Genomic DNA, 17,893 nt, shown 5'->3' on the forward strand with positions numbered 1-17,893 from the left:
GGGGAATGCTTCTCCAATGAAGTGATCTGTTAGAATTTTTAAAGGGAGGGAATTCAAGAGCTTCAGGGAGAGAGAAGTGCATATCCAGAAGGCCTGGGACGGGCAGGGAGCACAGCTAGAGTTTTCAGGGGGTGATGGGCTAGGTGGGGGAGATGCAGCTGTCCAGTAAAGAACTTTGCTAATCATTGTAAGGACTTCTGGTATTTCTCTTAAAAGCACTGGAAGGCCAGGAAAGGGTTTTAAGCACCAGAGTGACATCAGCGCTTCTGTCATTTCTACTCCACATGTGGAGGATGGCCAGGACTCAGTTAAGACTGGAGGTAGGAAGACTGCAGGAGGGCTTTGCATGTGGTACTCTAAGCAAAGGATGATGGTGGCCTGGACTAGGGTGGTAACAACTGGGACTGGGACAGGAGTGAACAGATGCTAAGGACATTCAGGAGGTGGGGTACACAGAACTGGCCGGTTAATTGTATTTGGTGAGGGTGAGGGAAGAGAGTTGTCAAGAGGGTTGTTTAGATTCTGACATGAACAGAGTTAATGCTGACTCTTCATTTCTGAAACGAGGAACGTGGAAGGAGGAGCCAATTTGGGGGAGGAGGAGAGGTATGGTGAGTTCAGCTTGGACATGTTGAGTTGAGGGTGTTTGGAGACATGCACAGAGATGTCGGGGAGGCGGTTGGACATACAGACCTGACACCGATGAAGGACCTGGGAAGGAGGCATTAGCACGTGCATAGGAGCCTTACGAGGGAGTGCGGTTGTTTGCAGTGAGGAACAGTGGTCCGAGGGGAGAACGCCGAGGAACCCCACCATGGAATGACTGAGTAAATGAAGAAGAGCCCCATTAGAGACCAAAGAGGTCAGGAGAAGCCAAGACAGTGTAGGGTCACAAGCATGTTCAAGAAGCGGGGAGCAGTAGCAGCGTCTGATTCTGCTGACAGGGCTGGAGAAGCACCTTTGGAGGAGCTCAGCAAGACCTGTCTTAGCTCGGCGGAGAATGAAATTGTGTCAAGGCTTAGAAACTAAGGAGAATGGGGCGCCTCTGTGGCTCAGTTGGTTAAGCGTCTGCCATCGGCTCAGGTCATGATCCCAGAGTCCGGGGATCAGGCCCCACATCGAGCTCCCCACTCAGCAGGGAGTCTGCTTCTCCCTCGCCTTCTGCCCTGCTCCCCCCCTCTCTCTCCCAAATAAATAAAATCTTGGAGAGAAAAACAGCCAAGTACAAGTTAAGGCAAAATAATCAAATTTGGATTTTGAAGACACTAGTCAGAAAGGTAAATCTGATGACAAGAAGGCCTTCAAAACTGAGAGAGACTTGAGGATTTTCAAAAGCTGACGGGAGTTAGGGCAGAGAAAGATTAATGATAACAGAAGAGGGGTGGAAATCAATATATCAAGGTCTCTGGCATGAAGCACAAGAAAAATCAAGCGCACAGACGGGAAAATGAGCCTTAGCCAGTAAGGACCCTTTGTCTGTTGTAGGAGAGGGTGAGGAAGGGCTCAGTGCAAGTGAAGATAAATAGGTCGGTGTGGTGGCGGCAGGTTGAAAGCTTTCTCATCTGCTGTCTTTGTTTTCCATCTGAAGTAGGTACTAGTGACGGGGTGGTGGCAGGATAAGAACGGGAGACAGAGCTGATTGCCAGTCCCTGTTAAAATCGGTGAGGGCGAGGGGTGCCTGGCTGGCTCTGTCAGAAGAGCATGTGCCTCTTGATCTTGGGGTTGTGAGTTCGAGTCCCATGTGGGGGGATAGAGATAATTTAAATAAATAAAACTTAAAGAAAAAAAAAAAACAACCCAGTCGGTGAGGGTAGATGGGGTGCCTCCCAAGCTGGAGAAGGCAGAGTTCCCTTGTTGTCAGGCTGTTTGTTGCCGTGAAAGGGCAAGAATTTAAGGCTGTTGACAAGGACATGGTTGGAATAGGGTAATGGCATCTGAATTCAGTTAGAAAGGAACAGAAGATGGGACAAATGGAGCAAAATGACATAGAAAGGGTCACGAGACTGGTCGTCTCTGAAAACCAGGGTGGTGGGCTGACTGAACGAGCTGCAACGATAGGAAATGGCATCGAGAGAAGAAAGAGTATCTGATTTTACAGTTTCAGAGGCATGACAAGCTGTGGCTTGGGGTTTGGGGAGCTGAAGTAGAATTAAGGTAGGCTTATTGAGGAAGGCTGAAGTTACCAGGATGACAGCCGCATTTGGTACCACATTGTGTGGCCGCGATGGACCTGCCAGAGATTTCCATTCCTTGGTGCCATTTAAATGTAAGAGCGGTGATGTCCCTAAGTGCAGCCCCTTTTCATTTACCAAGTAATTCTAAGGCTGCTAGCGCCCAGTAACGTAAGCACTGGATGAAGTGCCTCCCGTGCGTCAGGACATGATAGAGAATAGAGTACTGTTTTCTAGAAAAACCTCATTTTGTATAGATGGTGATCTTGAGGGCATGTGTTTGCTTTATTCATGGTTATAACTACAACTCATGGAAAAAATACATTTGTATCTCCACCTAGTATCAGCACTCGTACACACGCATGCGCGCAAGTATTGTGTCTCTCAGTATAGATAAGAAATTGAAACCAGAGCTTCATGAAATAGTATTTATCCTCATTAGATGTGATACACTCCATTTGCTTTACTATCTTATCCAAAAAAAAAAAAAAAGAGGCTGTCTTGACCCACTATATTGATTTCACAACCCACTAAAAAATGACAGTTTGTAATTTTTGAAGACTGGTTTATCTCAGCTTTTCAGGATTTATGTATTAGGTTTTCAAATTTGTGGGCATACCGGTTTCCGCTGTTGAATAGTAAAGTTTTAGGTGCCTGTGAACATGATTTTTGTTCGCAAGAAAGGCAATGCCAAGGTTCACTTCAATTTTAGAAATTATTATTCATTAAGGTGGTAGTCTATTAAAGTAACATCTCTTTCTTCCTTAGACATTTAAAGTCAGATTATAAATCTTATTTTTAGTGTGCAAGTTTTGCACATTTTGGCAATCATTTTTTAAGGTGCTTTTGAATAACGCTTGATTGCATTTATAAAATGCTAATTAAATTTCTTTAAACATTTTAAAACTTCTTTTATAAATTTGTTGTACTCAGTTTCCCTCTTAATTCAGTTGTCTGTTAAAATACTCATATAAATGTAATAAATTTATTGATGTAACAAACCTCAATTTTTACTTAGCTTGGAAGTCACAAGTCTAAATCAGTTATTTAACTGTGCGTTTCCTGTTGGAGACATAAATTATTGTTTAGGTAGAAAATTTTCAGAAGTATACTAATCAACTACTGGAACTAGGAAGTAAATTTTAGCAAGGTAGCAGGATGTGAGGCTAATATAAAAAAAATCAATTGTATTTTTACATACTAGCAACAATTGGAAAATGAATTTTAAAAAAATCTACTTACAGTAGCATAAAAGAATATTCAGTACTTAGATACATATATATTTATCAAGGCTGCTACAAGACTGGGAACTACAAAGCATTGTTCAGAGACCTAAACAATGGAGAGATTTGCCACGTTGGTGGACTGAAGATTGAATGTTTATTGTTAAGATGACAGATGAAATCGTGAGAGTGATCTGTTTACTCTAATGGACCCAGTTCAATCAAGCATTATAAGTACCAAAAATAGCAAATATGGTCAGATTCCTCTACACCATTATTAGTACCATAGTATTTATTCGCAAACGTTTTCCTTCTTAATTCAGTTTTTCCAGGTTGAAAGACACACTGGAGTCTTTCAGTGCTGTTTCAGTGACTCTGTATCCCAAAGAGGTGGACACAGTCCATGACCAAGGGTTTCCTCTGCTAATTACTTGGTCTGCTCACTGCAGTTTGCATTCCTTATGCCCTGAAGGTTGTATCTTGACTGTCATGTGCATTGCATTTAGGTCTCAAAATATGTCATTGATTCCTAACTAACTGTAAAGATCTTTGAACTGATGGTATTGTCATGTCGACCAACATACTGACTACATTGTCCTTTTCTTAGGATCACTCAAATTAAGAGTTAATGATATTATGTTCAGTTGAATTTTTAGTATCTTTCATAGCATTTTCTGATTTTTTACTAACAACTTCCAAAATCAGTCTATTAACTTTATACTTAATACTTAACCGTTACTACCATCCGATAGCAGGTAACTGGAGCATGAATGCCAAGTAACGTATTTGAAGTAGAAATATAAAGACAAAGTTTCCAGTTTTGTCACACATTAGCTTTGTAACTCTAGCCAGGTCACAAGTTCTCAGCGTCAGTTTCATTATCTGTGAAGTTGGGAGTTCAGACTGCATAAAGCTAAGCATCCTAGTGTGGTTTTTAAAATGTTTTAAAGATTTTATTTAAATTTCCAGTTAGTTAACATACAGTGTTATATTAGTGTCAGGCACACAGTAGTGATTCAACACTTACATACATCACCTGGTGCCCATCACAAGTGCCCTCCTTAATCCCCTCACCTATTCTACCCATCTCCCTCCCCCCCCACCTCCCTCTGGTAACCAGCAGTTTGTTCTCTATAGTAGTTAAGGGTCTGTTTCTTGGTTTGCCTCTCTTTTTACCCCTTGCTTATTTTTTTCTTAAATTCCACATATGAGTGAAATCATATAGTATTTGTCTTTCTCTGACTTATTTTGCTTAGCATAATACTCTCTAGCTCTCTCTGTGTCATTGCAAATGACAAGATTTCATTCTTTTTTTAGGGCTGAGTAATATTGCAGTGTGGTAGATGCGTGCAGGCACACGCGCACACACACACACACGCGCACACACACGCGCGCGCACACACACGCACATTTTCTTTATCCATTCATCAGTTGATGGACACTCGGGTGGTTTCTACAATTTGGCTGTTGTAAATAATGCTGTTATAAACATCAGGGTGCATGTATCCCTTTGAATTAGTATTTTTGTATTCTTTGGATAAACACCTAGTAGTGCAATTACTGGATCGTAGAGTAGTTCTATTTTTAAGGAACTATTTTTAGTTCTATTTTTGAGGAGCCTCTATACTGTTTTCCAGAGTGGCTGCACCAGTTTGCATTCCCACCAACATACGCAAAGATAACTTCAAAGAGGATTAAAGACCTAAATGTGGGACCTGAAACTATAAAAACCCTAGAAGAGAACAGAGGCAGTAACTTCTTTGACATTGGCCATAGCAGCTTCTTTCTAGATGTCTCCCGAGGCAAGGAAACGAAAAGCAAAAATAAACTTTTGGGACTTTATCAAAACAAAAAGCTTCCGCAAGCAAAGGAAACAGCAAAACTAGTAGGCAGCCTACGGAATGGGAGAAGATATTTGCAAATGACATGTCAGATAAAGGGTTAGTGTCCAAAATATATGAAGAACTTCTAAAACTCAGCACTCAGAAAAAGGATCCTAGTATGTTTTGTGACCGCCAAACGTTTAAGATTTTTTGTGAGGATCACACTGCTTAAAAATTAGAATGCCTTACATAAATGTAAGTTGTATGATTCTGAAGCACCAAGTAATATGCACCATGTTAACATTGTAGCATTTGCCATAATTGTGCTGGATTTCACTACACTGCGCTTTCACGCACCTTCCCTGTTCTCAGTATTGACATCAGAAGTTTCAAACTGTAGTTTCAGGTGAGGCCAAGTAGTTTAGGAGAGTGTTTTCCAAACTCTCGAATACGGTCCACTGTAAGAAATGGACTTTCCACTGTGACCGTGCCCATTTCCACGTTTCTCACAAACACGCAGCTGAAACAAAAGTGCTGAACAGTACTCATTTTTACTCATGTGATGCACTCTAATATTTTTGAATTTGTTCTAGAACTGAGAGACGAGGAGGGAGGGGGGAGGCCCTGGATTCTCACTCCAGCTCTGCACCACTCGTGATTTGGGAGAGGTAGTCGTGGTAGCAGCAGTTGCTGTGATTAGTATTCGTTGGTCCTGCATTGTGCTAAATGCTATTTTTATCTTATTTCATCCTCACACTGTCTCTGTCGCTCTAAATCAGTGTTGATGGGGCAAACAACTGATTAGTACTACAAAGGGGTTGGGATGGGCGGGCGTATTACAGTGTACCTGTCATTGGGGGGACTTCTTTAAATGACTCGTAGACGTCTCGCAGTTGTAGTTGTTGAGAGCTCTTTGCTCACCAGTGGGTATTGTCTATATGGGGTGGGTCCTGGTCCTGAAAGCTGAGGTCAGACCAAGGAACAAGCCCGACACAGCCACGTTACTGTTCCAAGTGGCCACATTTGAATGACCAGTTACTACCCTAGACAGCTTTGGTTGGGGGCTCGAGATGGGATATTTTGAGACTGTCTGACGAAACTTGCCTGTTTGAAATAATGGGCCCACTCATCAAAAGCCTGAGGAAGGTTTTGGCTATAGGTGAGAACCAGGATAGAGGCAGGAAAAGCTAGTACAGGTTTGAACGGGTTTCTCTCTAACAGCAGTGCCACCTCTCCAGGCTTTTCTGCTCTGTTGCTGACAGGCCTCTTTCTGTTTCTTAATTCCAGTGATATTAGTAACTAAGATAGCAGTTTTGCACATGGTTTTCATTTTGGGTTTTATTCTGTGTTTCCACACATATATGGGTTTTGGAGAGGAAAAGTCACTTGTTGGCAAAGTGACAGATTGGTTCTTTTCCTCTCCTCTGCTGCTGCAGATTTAGACCGAGGACTATAGCTCAGATCTTTCTATTCTTGTAAGTAGTCTACTGTCTTGGTCAAGATTCTAACATTTTTATATTTTACTGCAGCCTAAATCTGTAATTTTACTGATCAGGTATGCCAAAGATTATGCCCTAGCTAAATAAATAGTTCACTGAAAACTGTCCAGAGTGAAACCAAAGTGTATTCTATGGTATCATACAATAATCTCATTGTTTATCATGTATTTTAGCAAACTGTATAATTGCATGCCTTATTTTTAAAATAACTCCTCGCTTTTGTTTTGTTTGTAATGTAACTATCTTTGTCTACCAAGCGTTTGGATTCTCCAGATGTGTCTGCCTTTGGAGAAGGAAGTGACCTTATAGGCTTATATCCCTTGACAAATTCTGGACTGAAATACTATGTCAATTGATTTTATTATGCAATCAAAGGTGCTATGTATGTATGTATGTATGTATTTATGATTTTTTTATTTGAAAGCACAGATGGGGAGGAGGGGAGAGGGAGAGAGAGAATCTCAAGCAGACTCCCCATTGAGCATGGAGCACAGTGTGGGGCTCCATCTCACAACCCTGAGATCCTGACCTGAGCCAAAATCAAGAGTTAGACGCTTAATCGACCAAGCCACCCAGGTGCCCCTCAAAGATGCCTTTTAAAATATATATTTTTCAAAAGATTTATTTATTTGAGAGAGAGAAAGTGTATGTGAGCGGGGGAAGGGGTAGAGGGAGAGAATATCCAAGCACACTCCCACTGAGCGCAGAGCCCGACACGGGGCTGGATCTCACACGACCCATGAGATCAGGACCTGAGCTGAAACCAAGTGTCAGTTGTTTAACCGACTGAGCCACCCAGGCACCCCTAAAAAATATTTTACTCTAGATAAACATGATTTGAGTATGCTAGAGAAAATTTAAATAAATACCATTTGTATTTTCCTCTTTTAATTTCTTTTTTGCTCACTTAATGTTAAGTTGCGTAGATCATTTCTTTGACCAGACAACAGGAGTTTACTGCAGTGGTCTGAGCCTTGGTGTCAGGAACACTGTTCTAATTTCACATTCAGATCTAAGTTAAGTTCCTGATAAAGAAGATCTATCTCTTCCAAGGAGTCAGTTGTTAAGTGTGACAGTTGCTTATGGAAGCCTGTGATGCAGGTGCCTGGGAGAGCTCTGGAACAACGCTAGTACTCTTTGAACTTTTTCTCATCTGCAGTTTTCCACCTGCCATCTGTATAGGCCTTCTCAGTCTGAGGCAAAGTATTGTTCACATGGGAACTTTGATACGTATCTTAAAGTGATGCCAGGTAGTTCCTCAAAACTGAATTAAACCAAAAAAATGCCTTTCAAGTTGATGAAATTAAAGGGTATGGGGAGCAGGGGGATTAGATGCTGTGATCTACTGACTAAATATAAATAAGTGTATTTGAGCTGGTTCACTAAATTTGCATAATCCTTGTTCTAGAAAATAAAATAATTGTTTTTGGAAAAGTCAAATGGGATCTAGTGATTATAAATTGAACTCTGTTTTTTAATGTCTTTTAAAAAACACCCTGTTGTTAAATCCATTATTGCTAATCTTTTGACAAAACAAAGGCTCTTCTGCAGTGCAGCTAATCAGATACTGTGTTATATTGTCAGTTACCAACTAGGAGTTTTGAATTCCTTCCTTCCTTCCTCCCTTCCTTCCTTCCTTCCTTCCTTCCTTCCTTCCATCTTTCCTTCCTTCGTTCCTTCCAGAGAGAGGAAGGTGTGGGGGGGGGGCAAGGAGAGGGAGAGAGAGAATTGTAAGCGGGCTCCATGCCCAGTGCGGAGCCCAATACAGGGCTCGATCTCATAATCCTGAGATCATGACCTCAGCCAAAATCAAGAGTCAGACACTTAGCCAAATTCGTTTTCAAGAGACAGGAGTGTGTAGGGACTAAAAATACAGTGCTTTGTAGCACTGCTTTATTCGTTTTTAGTCACAATACTTAATTTATTTTGTTTTTCAAAAAATGTTAAAGGAATACTTGAGATTTTTAAACAATACGTAACAGAAACATGTTTGGATTCAAAGGACCGAGCAACACTGTTCTATCTGTAAAAGGCCTCTGATTCTGTCCTCTTTTATTGTTGCCCTCAGAAGTTCTATAACAAGTTCAAGCCTTAGAAAGTAGTTAGGGGGCGCCTGGGGGGCGCAGTCGTTAAGCGTCTGCCTTCGGCTCAGGGCGTGATCCCAGCATTCTGGGATCGAGCCCCACGTCAGGCTCCTCCAGTGGGAGCCTGCTTTTTCCTCTCCCACTCCCCCTGCTTGTGTTCCCTCTCTCCCTGGCTGTCTCTGTCAAATAAAAAAATAAAAAAGTAAAAAAAAAAGTAGGGATATAGAAGAGTTCTTAGAGGTTTATTTTAAACTTTTTAAAAAAACCTGGAATTTACTTTAGAAGGTCTCAAGTTTTGGGACTTGTGAATAAACCGTGCAGCTGAGCAACATGAAGACAAGAACTCAGTTTCTGTGTCAGACCTGTCAGCTGATGAAGAGCGCAGGAGAGAGTCTGAGGAGTGGCCTGGAACAAAAGAGAATCTTCGGTTGTTGTTCAGAGGTTCCATATCGATGGTAAAATTTTGCCTTAACTGATTTGGTTGCTGGTTAGCTTGCTTATTTAATGACAAGAAGGGAGTTTTAATGTTGTTATTATAGTGCCCCTTGCACAGATTTTCATTTTACTTCAAAGTAGACCTTTTTAGTACACTGTGAAGAAAATGAAAACCAAGAGCATTAAGTCATTTGGGAAGATTTGAGTCAGCAAGTAACAAATGGATTTCATCATAAGCAAATGTGACCTAATGAAAGCACAGCAGAAACTCTGGAAGTACATGGAACACTCCACTGGCCTGGTAGCACAGGAGAGGGATAGAAGGATCTAATAAGATTAAAGCAAAAACAGCAAAAGCTGTGTGGCTGTACAAGGGTCAAAGAAAATATTTCTTCCTCTGAGCAAGAGGATAGTATACCAGAAGAACATACAGCAAAACTGATTTGGTTTTGTGCTTTTGTTTATTCTCCTTGGAGAAGGGATTTGCTTTGTGGAAGTGGATTGCAGGTTCCAGTCTAGTATCCAGAGGTAGTAGAATGAAAACACTCAGGTGATTATGCTCACTGGATTAGGGACCAATAATCAGCAGGGCCTTTGAGCAGTAGCAAAGCAGTTCAGAGCTCGTGGCTGTCTCAGAAGTATCCATAAATGCTGCTTATGCCATTGACTTTGGCCGTGGTTCACTGTCGGGTTTGGCCCCAGATTCCTCTCTTCGTACAAATCATCAGTTGAGCTCTGCCAGTTTCTAAAAGATCTGGAACATGGGTATTCTCCACACAGTGTCTTTGTTTCTAGAATTTTTAGTCTCTCCGGAGAAGCAGACATAGACTAGTCTAGGATGTGAAGATGAGACACAGCCTTTCATTCCAAATAAACCGAGGGCGTGTTTGACGGATTGTTTGCAGTCAGCATCATTTCCTTACGCTTTACTGCGGTTAATTAATGGGAGTTTTATGAAGATGCCAAATACCATTCTTGTTCTAAAAATGGATTAGCACAGAGCACAATTTAAAGCTTTTGTGACCTGATTAATTTCAATGTTTACTACACATTCAGAAACAAAATAATCCAAGAGTGATTTAATTTGAGAATTCAGACACTGAGTAATAAACATGAGGTACTAATTAACAAGAAAGTGGATGAAAGCTGGGTGGTTTCTCTGAAGGTCTGTCTTCTGTCGCTTGTCTGTTAATTAGAGTGCGAGGTCAGCACGATGAACCACAGGCATTCACGGGACGCCCACTCAGCACTGCACCGAATGTGTCTCAGGATCTCCAGCATCTTGAGAACGCGGTGCCTGGGCCCTCGGCTGAGGGGAAGGGATTTGCTTCCCACCCTCAGGGAGTTTACTGTCAGGTTGGGAAGGCTACCCACATGGAGAATGACAAACAGCAGCCGGAACACTGCTCCTATAAAAGACTTTTTCTGCATTAAGACCCACTTTTGATAGATGTGTTAAGTAGCTTGAGGGTGGCAGTCATGTCACGGTGCGCGTGTGTGTCTAGGTGGCATGCTTACACCCTAAGGATGCTGGAGTCCAGTCTCTGTCAGGCTTCCCTCACTGACGCTGGTGGGGGCAAAGCTCCATTTTTAAGTGGTCGTAATAAAAGGAAAACCTAAGTTGACAATAAGATGGCTTACGGGGACAAAACTGCTGAGGTTTTAAACTGCATTTTTCCAAGCAAAGTTGGCCGAAGTAGAAAAAATGCTGCATGCATTTTCCTCATTGCTAATTTTTCTTAAGTATGGAGCTTATTGCTCATTCCATTTTAGTATCTAAATTGTGAGAACAGTTAGAAATTATTGGAAATGTATAATCTTCGCATTTTTAAAAAAGGATGTAAGAGTTACATTTTCTTCTCTCCACTTGGGCTTCCATCAGATCCTGCAGGTAGAGATCGGGGAGACGGATGGGGTGAGGATTTTAAAAAGGGGGGTTATATTTTCTCTAATTTGCATCAAAGATCTTGGAAACTTTGATTATGGCCATTAATTATTCATTGGCCTTTGCATTTCCACCATCGTTTGGGATTAAAAATAAAATCTAAGGTGTGTTTTTTGGGGCGCCTGGGTGGCACAGCGGTTAAGCGTCTGCCTTCGGCTCAGGGCGTGATTCCGGCGTTATGGGATTGAGCCCCACATCGGGCTCCTCCGCTATGAGCCTGCTTCTTCCTCTCCCACTCCCCCTGCTTGTGTTCCCTTTCTCGCTGGCTGTCTCTATCTCTGTCAAATAAATAAATCTTTAAAAAAAAAAAAAATCTAAGGTGTGTTTTGAGTATGAAAACGCTTTAGGATTGTAGGGTAGCTGGACTGTTGTGGCTGGTGAATCTGGGACTGGAAGAGGAGCTTCTAATAACCTTTCTTCATAGGTAAACAGTACCTCTGTTTGCATTAGGCATGGTTCATAACCCCGCAGATTGTCTTTATCTTGACATTCAGAAAAATCAGGGGTCCCTGGGTGGCTTAGTCTTTGAAGCAGCTACCTTAGGCTCAGGTCATGATCTCGGGGTCCTGGGATCGAACCATTGGGCTCCCTGCTCAATGGGGAGTCTGCATCTCCCTCGCCCTCTGCCCCTCCCCACCACTTGTGCGCTCTCTCTCACTCTCTCTCTCAAATAAATAAATAAAATCTTAAAAAAAAGAAAAAGAAAAAACACTATTTACAGTGGAGAGAAATGGCCTTCACTTAGCCTTTTGTGGGGATTTTTGAGGGACCTAATTTGATGTTTTGTTTTGGTTGCTTTTTTTTTTTCCCCCTGACAGGCGTGGTTTCATTTGGTAGTATTATATATTTCTTTATTTAAATTTTTTTTTGCAAGCTTTAACAAGGCAAGTGCCATTCTTAATACGTATCCTGGTTAGTTTTGAGACTTGAGTTTTGCTTTTGTTTTAAGATTGATTTATTTATTTAGAGAGAGCAGAGTGGGAAGGGCAGAGGGCGCGGGAGAGAGAATCTCAAGCAGACCCCACACTGAGCACAGAGCCTGACACATCCCACCACCGTGAGATCATGACCTGAGCCTAAATCAGGAGTCAGATGCTTTACCAACTATGCCACCCAGGCGCCCCAAGCTGGAGTTTTTTATGTTTAAGAAGTTTTAGACAGGGGCGCCTGGGTGGCTCAGTCGTTAAGCGTCTGCCTTCGGCCCAGGGCGTGATCTCGGAGTCCTGGGATCGAGCCCCACATCAGGCTCCTCCGCTGGGAGCCTGCTTCATCCTCTCCCACTTCCCCTGCCTGTGTTCCCTCTCTCGCTGGCTGTCTCTCTCTCTGTCAAATAAATAAATAAAATATTTTTTAAAAAAAGCTTTAGACATCCATTCATTCAAGATACTTTAAAACAGTGAGTGTGTAAAGTCTCATTTTGAGATTGCTCTTAATTGCAGTAGGTAATGAAAGGTCCTGATATTATTTTTTTCACTTAAGGAAATATCTTATAAATCCTCCACTCATCTTGAATAATAAATTATTAAAAATCAAGCACAATGAGTTACTGCTTTAAGTCAGATCAGACTTAACTGAAATTTGGCTTTATTGATCAAAGTATTTTGTTTATAGCATTGTTTGAACTTTTAACCAGAAGTAAAAGAAAGTAATTGATCTTAAGAGTCAAAAGCAGACAGATAATTTTAAAGAGCACAATATATAGTAAAACCTGAAAATATTTTAAATTTGTACATAAAATGCTATAGTTTTGGTTTTGCTTATAAAAATCAGTAAAATCCTGAAATACTGCCTTTGACTACTAATCTCAGAGATTGTTAGGGATTTTTATGCTAAAATAACTAAATTACAAAGACATGGCCCAATAAGAATGTCCTAGATATTTTACTGTGTTTCCTTTGTGATTTTCATCTTTCCTTCTCTGTATGTGGGGGGGGGGCTGGGGGTGGTGGGTGGAGTATATATGTGTGTGTGTGTGTGTGTTTCTCTCTCTTTCTTCACGTATAATAATCCATTCCTTCTTCCTGCTGAGTAGTCCATGGTATGGATGATGGTTGTACCACAGCTTGTTTGATTATTTACCTGTTGAGGGACATCTGGGTTGTTTCCATTTTAGGACTCTCACCCAAAAAACCTGCTGTAAACATTTGTTACACAGATTTTTGTGTAAACTTATTTTTTGTTTCTCTGGGATAAAGGACCAAGAGTGTAGTTGCTAGGTCTATGGTAAGTACATGCTTAATTACTGAAGAAACTGCCAAATTGTTCTCCAAAGTGGCTGTACCATTTTATATTACCACCAACATGTATGAAAGACAAAGTTTTTTCACATTCTTGCCAGCATCGGTTTTGTTACTATGTTTTGTTTTAGCTGTTCTAATAGGTGGATAGCAGTATCTCACTATGGTCTTAATTTGTGTTTCCCTAATGGCTGATGAACATCTTTTCATGTGCTCGGTTGCCATCCATACAATCCCTTTAATGAAGAGCGTCCTCATGTCTTGTTTGTTTTTATGTGGTTAAGTTAGGAGAGTTGTTTATATGCTTTATTTTTTATTGTTTTAAAGTTTATTTATTTATTGAAGTAATTTCTACACCCAACGTGGGGCTCGAATTCATGTGAGATCAAGAGTTGCATGCTCTTCCGACGGAGCTGGCCAGGTGCCCCTCTTAGGTACTTTAAATACAAGTCCTCAGTAGCTTGTCGTTTTGTCCTTTGTTGATTTTCACAAAGCAAAAGTTTTAAATTTTGATGCTGACCAATTTATCATTTTTTTCTATTATGAATCATGCTTTTGGTGTCCTGAGAACCTTCACCAAGCCCTAGGTATCAGAGATTTTCTCTTGTTAGTTTCATACTTTCACATGTAACATATGATTCATGAGTTAATTTTTGTATAAGATGTGAAGTTTAGACCAAGATTTAGTTTTTGCCTTTGGATATCCAATTGCTCCAAAACTGTCTGTTGCAAAGGCTCTTCCTCCCAGAATTGCTTTTGCATTTTTGTCAAAATCAGTTGTCTGGACTTGTGTGGTGCTGTTTCTGGATTCTCTGTTCTGTATCACAGATCTCTGTGTCCACCCATGTAAATACTACACAGTCTTGATCACTGGAGCTATGAAACAGTCTTGAAGTTGAGTAGAATGATTCTTCTCCGACTTTATTCTTTTTCAGCATTGTTTCAGCTTTCCCAGTCTTTCTGTATAAATTTTAGAATAATCTTGCCTATATCTATAAAAGTACTTGAGAAGATTTTGTTAGTAACTTTGTTAAATCTATATATCAACTTGAAGAGAATTAATAGTTTTCTTAAAAATCTTCCAGTCCATGGGGCGCCTGGGTGGCGCAGTCGTTAAGTGTCTGCCTTCGGCTCAGGGCGTGATCCCGGAGTTCTGGGATCGAGTCCCACATCAGGCTCCTCCACTGGGAGCCTGCTTCTTCCTCTCCCACTCCCCCTGCTTGTGTTCCCTCTCTTGCTGGCTGCCTCTCTCTCTGTGAAATAAATAAATAAAATCTTAAAAAAAAAAAAGTCTTCCAGTCCATGAACATGGATTGTCTGTCCATTTGTTTAGATCTTCTTTGATCTCTTCCATCCATGTTGTGTAGGTTTCAGCATGCAAGTCCCATACACGTTCTTTTAGCTTTACAGGTATTTTTTTCTTCAAGTAATTATAAAGAGTTTTTTTTTTTTTATATTTCATAATTTCCATATGTTCGTTGTTAGTATATTGAAATACAGTGGGCCTTTTAAAATGAAATTATTGGGGCACCTGGGTCGTGCAGTCAGGTAAGTGGCTGACTAGGTTTTGGCTCAGGTCAAGATCTCGGGGTCCTGGGATTAAGCCCTGTGTTAGGCTCCTAGCTCAGCAGGGAGTCTGCTTCTCTCCCTCTCCCTCTGCCCCACGCCTGCTTGTATGTGCTCTCTCTCTAAAATAAATATATCTCTAAGAAATAAGTAAAATGAAATTATTTATTTTAATTGTGGCAAAATATATATAACGTAAAATTTACCGTTTTAACTGTTTTTAAGTATATGATTCAGTGCATTAAGTACATTCACGTTGTTGTATAACCATCACCACCATCCAACTCCAGGACTTTTTTCATGGTCCCATATCGAAACTCTGTACCTATTAAACAATAACTCCCATTCCTTTCTCCCTCAGCTCCTGGCAACCACAAGTCTAATTGCTGTCTCTATTAAGTCCTTCATAGGAGTGGTATCATACATTATTTGTCCTTTTGAGTTCATTCATGCCTTCAGGGTTCATTCATGTTGTAGCATATGTTAGAATTTCATTTCTTTTTAAAGTTGAATAATATTCCACTGTATGTATAGACCATATTTTGTTTACCCATTCAGCCATTCATGGACACTTGGACTGTTTCCACCTTTTGGCTGTTTAATGCTGCTATGAACATGGGTATCCAAATATCTCTTTGAAACCTTGCTTTCTGTTTTTTGGGGTCTATGGCCAGAAATGGAATGCTGGATTATATAATAATTCTAACTTTTTTGATGAACTACTATACCGTTTTTTCCCAGGGGCCACACTATTTTACATTCCTACCAGCAGTGGTGCAAGCGTACCAGTTTCTCCAGATCCTCACCAACACTTGCTGTTCTAGATTTTTGGCAATAACCACCTTAATGGGTGGGAAGTGGTGTTTTATTGTGGTTTCAGTTTGCATTTCCCTAATGATGAGTGATGTTGAACATCTTTTCACGTGATCATTGGCCACCTGTGTGTCTTCTTTGGAGAAATGTCTGTTCATGTCTTCTGCCTGTTTTTGAATCAACTTATTTGCGGTGTTTTTGTTGTTGAGTTTTAGGGTTCTTCATATGCCAGATACTAGTCCCTTACCAGGTGTGTGATTTGCAGTTCAGTTGATTGTTGTATGTGGATCTTTTATCCTGTGATTTTGCTGGGCTCATTTGCAGTTTTAGGAGGATTTGTTTTATAGCGTCCTCAAGATTTTCTACAGACACTGTTATGTCATGTGCAAATAGGGACAGTTCTGTTTCTTCTTTTCCTGTCCGGGTACATTTCAGTTCCTGTTTTCACCCTATTGCATAGGCTAGAACTTCCACCACTATTTTGAATAAAAGTGGTGAGGGTAGACATCCTTGCCTTATTTCTAATCTTAGGGGGGAAGCATTCATTCTTTACCAAATTAAGGAAATCACTGTGCAATCCTAGTTTTCTGAGAGTTTTTATCATGCCTGGTTGGTTGTTGAATCCATCAGGTGTATTTTCTGCATCAGTTGATGTGACTATGTAATTGTTTTCTCTGAACCGCTAATATGGGAGGTTATATTGATTGGCTTTCAAATACTGAATCAGCCTTGCATCCCTGGAGAGCATGCAGCCACTGAATCCATGTTGCTAACATCTTGTGAAGGATTCTTGCATCCATATTCATAAGGGGTACTGCTTTGCAGTTTTCTTGTGCTTCGTCTGATTTAAGTTCCTCCTCTTTTATTTTCTGAAAGAGATCGTGTAGAATTGGTGTTGATTCTTTTTTTTTTTTTAAGATTTTATTTATTTATTTGATAGAGATAGAGACAGCCAGCGAGAGAGGGAACACAAGCAGGGGGAGTGGGAGAGGAAGAAGAAGAAGCAGGTTTCCCAGTGGAGGAGCCTGATGTGGGGCTCGATCCCAGAACGCCAGGATCATGCCCTGAGCTGAAGGCAGACACTTAACGACTGAGCCACCCAGGGGGCCCATTGGTGTTAATTCTTATTTAAATGTTTGGTAGAATTCTCCAGTGAAACCATCGGGGCCTAGAGATTTCTTTTTTGGAAATTAATTACAAACTCAATTTCTTCACTTATGCTATAGGGCTATTTACATTATCTATTTCATATTGGGTGTATTGTGGCAGTTTATGTTGTTTTGAGATTATTGTTGGAAAGTTTCCTTTCTTGCTAGGCTGCCACTTTCCTGGACCTTTGGTTAGAGGGAGAAGGTTATCGTTACTTTTGGGGGGGTGGTGTCTCAGTGTATTGGCTTTTCAGGGTTGCCCGCTCTTCTGGTATCCCCTCTGGAATACCTGAGACAAAAAGATAGCCCAGGATGCTCACCACCTTATCGTTCCTCAGGTTTCAGAGTCCCTACTGGGCTTCCTCTTCTCTCACGTTTCAGTGTCGTCTTGTTTGTTGTATGATGTGCAGGGTTTTCGTCACGCGTAGTGGGGCAGTAGGGAGAAGTAGGCATAGCTGATCTTCTGGAAGTAGAAGCCCTCCTGTCTTGTCTTAATTAAAAAAAAAAAGTCTAAGAACTATTTTTTTTTGCTAGTTAGGAACGTGTAAACTATTACTGTTGTTTTAGCTGTGCATTTCCAGGTATACTGGGAAGAATATTAAACATGCTACTCGTAGTTAATATGTAACAAATGAGTAATTGAGAAAATCTGAAGTTAATTTACTACTTGGTAAAAATCAAACCTGATAAAATCTGATCCAAGTTTTGTAAAAGGCTTATTTGTATCACTAATATTACTTACCGTATGAACTTTCAGAGAGATCGCAGCAACCAGTTTTAGGTTTAAAAATCCAGAAGAGAAAACTTTCAAAAGCGTAAAGCCGGACAGTAACAGAGCACTCACAATAGACGATACTGCTGACCCTTACTCCTCACATTTTGACGGTCTGTAAACTGATTCCTAAGGAACTATCAATACTCTCTCCTTTTCTCTCATCTGTGTTGATAT

General features: G+C 40.8%; 1 protein-coding gene across 15 annotated transcripts in view; it reads left to right on the plus strand.

Moving 5' to 3' along the window:
• The window catches only part of ATE1 (arginyltransferase 1), a 161,524-nt gene that overhangs the window by 123,092 nt on the left and 20,539 nt on the right, over positions 1-17,893 (plus strand). Inside the window, exons 13-14 of one of the 15 annotated variants that reach the window (XR_015724703.1) lie at positions 9,083-11,284; positions 11,500-13,092. The exons of 13 other annotated variants lie outside the window; for them this stretch is intronic. The gene's annotated coding sequence lies outside the window, so the exon portion shown is untranslated. Of the gene's footprint in view, positions 1-9,082; positions 11,285-11,499; positions 13,093-17,893 lie in introns of those variants that run through there. One more of the 15 variants, XR_015724704.1, reaches the window with a different exon arrangement.

The sequence above is a fragment of the Ursus americanus genome, chromosome 6, assembly GCF_024610735.1.
Source record: "Ursus americanus isolate L20-20 chromosome 6, mUrsAme1.1.p, whole genome shotgun sequence".
NCBI classification, from domain to species: Eukaryota; Metazoa; Chordata; class Mammalia; order Carnivora; family Ursidae; genus Ursus; species Ursus americanus.